We start from the raw sequence: 4246 nt of genomic DNA, 5'->3' as shown, positions 1-4246 counted from the left end.
GACAGCACGAAGGATGTCACGCGACTAGTTAGCAGGCTAGAGTCTCGTTCGTTATCGGAATTAACCAGACAAATCGCTCCACCAACTAAGAACGGCCATGCACCACCACCCACCGAATCAAGAAAGAGCTATCAATCTGTCAATCCTTCCGGTGTCCGGGCCTGGTGAGGTTTCCCGTGTTGAGTCAAATTAAGCCGCAGGCTCCACTCCTGGTGGTGCCCTTCCGTCAATTCCTTTAAGTTTCAGCTTTGCAACCATACTTCCCCCGGAACCCAAAAGCTTTGGTTTCCCGGAGGCTGCCCGCCGAGTCATCGGAGGAACTGCGGCGGATCGCTGGCTGGCATCGTTTATGGTTAGAACTAGGGCGGTATCTGATCGCCTTCGAACCTCTAACTTTCGTTCTTGATTAATGAAAACATACTTGGCAAATGCTTTCGCTTCTGTTCGTCTTGCGACGATCCAAGAATTTCACCTCTAACGTCGCAATACGAATGCCCCCGCCTGTCCCTATTAATCATTACCTCGGGTTCCGAAAACCAACAAAATAGAACCGAGGTCCTATTCCATTATTCCATGCACACAGTATTCAGGCGGGCTTGCCTGCTTTAAGCACTCTAATTTGTTCAAAGTAAACGTGCCGGCCCACCGAGACACTCAATAAAGAGCACCCTGGTAGGATTTCAACGGGGTCCGCCTCGGGACGCACGAGCACGCACGGGGCGGTCGCACGCCTTCGGCTCGCCCCACCGGCAGGACGTCCCACGATACATGCCAGTTAAACACCGACGGGCGGTGAACCAACAGCGTGGGACACAAATCCAACTACGAGCTTTTTAACCGCAACAACTTTAATATACGCTATTGGAGCTGGAATTACCGCGGCTGCTGGCACCAGACTTGCCCTCCAATAGATACTCGTTAAAGGATTTAAAGTGTACTCATTCCGATTACGGGGCCTCGGATGAGTCCCGTATCGTTATTTTTCGTCACTACCTCCCCGTGCCGGGAGTGGGTAATTTGCGCGCCTGCTGCCTTCCTTGGATGTGGTAGCCGTTTCTCAGGCTCCCTCTCCGGAATCGAACCCTGATTCCCCGTTACCCGTTACAACCATGGTAGGCGCAGAACCTACCATCGACAGTTGATAAGGCAGACATTTGAAAGATGCGTCGCCGGTACGAGGACCGTGCGATCAGCCCAAAGTTATTCAGAGTCACCAAGGCAAACGGACCGGACGAGCCGACCGATTGGTTTTGATCTAATAAAAGCGTCCCTTCCATCTCTGGTCGGGACTCTGTTTGCATGTATTAGCTCTAGAATTACCACAGTTATCCAAGTAACGTGGGTACGATCTAAGGAACCATAACTGATTTAATGAGCCATTCGCGGTTTCACCTTAATGCGGCTTGTACTGAGACATGCATGGCTTAATCTTTGAGACAAGCATATGACTACTGGCAGGATCAACCAGGGAGCTGCGTCAACTAGAGCTGAGCAGCCGGCCGCCCGGGAGTGTGTCCCGGGGGCCCGCGCGAACACGCAAGCGTCCGCTCAATCATTCTGCAAACAGGAGGAGGCTGAGCTCCCCTGCACAATACACCTCGAAACCCTCTCAGGTCCCGGCGGCGCGCAGCGCCGTCCCAAGTACTTGGTCGGGTTCGAGAGAGGCGCAATCGCCCGGAGTTAGGCGAGTAGACGCTTTCGGTGCGACCACCCGTGCTCCCAACTGAGCTTGCCGCTGCCGACAGAGGCCCGGGAGCGTGCTGTCGTGGCATTGCCGGCGGGAGACAACACGCGCCACCTACGGTGACCGGCAGCTCCAACGCCAGCGCCACAGAAGGACAAAAGCCCCACTTGGGTGCCGAAGCGAACTCTCCCAGCACAGCGCACACGCCAACACATCCGCACAGCTGCGATACAAACCACCAGCGAGAACCGCTGGGGCGACCGAGCAGCAGACGGCGTCGCGGCGCCGAGCGCCGGGCGGCGGCGCATCCTCAACGCACACAGTCCTCAATCGGACCAGCACACTGCAGATGTCCACCGCGCTTCGCACCGGGCCCGCGAGGACCTACTTTGGCCGCACGGCGCCGCGCGCAGGGTGCGCCGGCGCGCAGCTGCGACGCCTGCCGCGTCCGTCGGCCGGCGCGCCTGCCACTGGCCGCCCCCACCAGCCGGCTGTAGCGCGTGCGCCCACGCACCGCGCGGCCAGCACGCCGGGAGGCGCCCCCTCACCGGCCGGGGACGGTCCCACCCAGCCACCGCCGCGTATCGCTTCACACCCAGATGCCGTTCAGTTTCGTCGGCATGGTGGGTATCGCTGGAACAACCGGTTAGTACCTCAACCTATCGTCGCCATCACCGATTCACCCCTAGCGAGAACAACCGCACCACAACGGGTTACCATTTCTTCATTTGCGTAACTTCACCAGAAAACGTAGGAGTCCATCGCCATTTGCAACTTCAACCATTATTGCATGCCTGTGTCAGGTGTCACGCCACACTACGTCTGCCCACATACACGCAACAAAATGTGCACGCCTAGACAATACGTGGAAGGTGGCCCCCGTACGTATGCGATGTCCATTGCTCGAACGACTGTCAACCGGCTTCTGTAGCATGTCGCAGATATGGAACGCGCTGCACCATGCCATCACGGTGTGTGAGGAGAGACGACTAGGTCCGAATACATCAACAGACAGCTCATGCTGATCGCCATCCACGGCGTCCGTTCCTCCCACACGTCTCTATGGCGTACCACACTGCAATCCAGCTCTCATAGGGAGACGACACGTAGCTGCGTGCACAATATTTGCACTGTATGGTCCGCCGTTTTTGGGCGCAGTCGTTGTACGGTCACACATGTGCCACGATGTATCATTCAGTACATAAGGACGAATGTGCAGTACAGATTGTGGTTCACGCGTACGACATCAGCGGACAGTTGACACAGGCCGCACCACAACGTAGCCTGCGTACGTCGCATGCGAAGGGCATTGAACATGCAAACTTGTCACCAACCACCTTGCGAAGGCAGGGGGCAAGGTGGGGACGTGGGGAGAGGTGGGGGGGGGGGGGGGGGCGGCATGTACGCCCTGCTGCCATCCACATTACAGTGTACAGCAGGAGCATGTGGAAAGTCAGCAAGACTTGCAAGGTGTTTAACATGAAGCGATACACAGGGGAGCGGGCAGTGCGAGTAGCGAACTATATTGCGAGGGTTGCGGGTGGGCAACACTACACTAATTGAACGAGTCGTATAACAATTACAGAGCAGGTTTAGGCGACAACGTGGGTTACGATAGGCGACAACGTGGGTTACGTTAGGGGACAACGTGGGTTACGTTAGGGGACAACGTGGGTTACGTTAGGGGACAACGTGGGTTACGTTAGGGGACAACGTGGGTTACGTTAGGGGACAACGTGGGTTACGTTAGGGGACAACGTGGGTTACGTTAGGGGACAACGTGGGTTAGGTTAAGGCACAACATGGGTTAGGTTAAGGCACAACATGGGTTAGGTTAAGGCACAACATGGGTTAGGTTAAGGCACAACATGGGTTAGGTTAAGGCACAACATGGGTTAGGTTACGGCACAACATGGGTTAGGTTAAGGCACAACATGGGTTAGGTTAGGGGACAACATGGGTTAGGTTAGGGGACAACATGGGTTAGGTTAAGGCACAACATGGGTTAGGTTAAGGCACAACATGGGTTAGGTTAGGGGACAACATGGGTTAGGTTAGGGCACAACATGGGTTAGGTTAGGGGACAACATGGGTTAGGTTAGGGGACAACATGGGTTAGGTTAGGGGACAACATGGGTTAGGTTAGGGGACAACATGGGTTAGGTTAGGGGACAACATGGGTTAGGTTAGGGGACAACATGGGTTAGGTTAGGGGACAACATGGGTTAGGTTAGGGGACAACATGGGTTAGGTTAAGGCACAACATGGGTTAGGTTAGGGGACAACATGGGTTAGGTTAGGGGACAACATGGGTTAGGTTAGGGGACAACATGGGTTAGGTTAGGGGACAACATGGGTTAGGTTAAGGCACAACATGGGTTAGGTTAGGGCACAACATGGGTTAGGTTAGGGCACAACATGGGTTAGGTTAGGGCACAACATGGGTTAGGTTAGGGGACAACATGGGTTAGGTTAGGGGACAACATGGGTTAGGTTAGGGGACAACATGGGTTAGGTTAGGGGACAACATGGGTTAGGTTAGGGGACAACATGGGTTAGGTT

General features: G+C 55.2%; 1 non-coding gene across 1 annotated transcript in view; it reads right to left on the bottom strand.

Annotated features, from left to right (window-relative positions):
- The window catches only part of LOC124728196, a 1909-nt gene extending 438 nt beyond the window's left edge, over positions 1 to 1471 (bottom strand). The window contains exon 1 of the ribosomal RNA XR_007007235.1: positions 1 to 1471. This exon is cut by the window's left edge and continues 438 nt beyond it. This is a non-coding gene — a ribosomal RNA (small subunit ribosomal RNA).
- Between the last annotated feature and the right edge of the window lie 2775 nt (positions 1472 to 4246).

Source organism: Schistocerca piceifrons, unplaced genomic scaffold (genome assembly GCF_021461385.2).
Source record: "Schistocerca piceifrons isolate TAMUIC-IGC-003096 unplaced genomic scaffold, iqSchPice1.1 HiC_scaffold_1138, whole genome shotgun sequence".
NCBI lineage: Eukaryota > Metazoa > Arthropoda > Insecta > Orthoptera > Acrididae > Schistocerca > Schistocerca piceifrons.
Note: the sequence above shows the minus strand (reverse complement) of the source record. Positions and strands in the feature narration are given on the sequence as shown.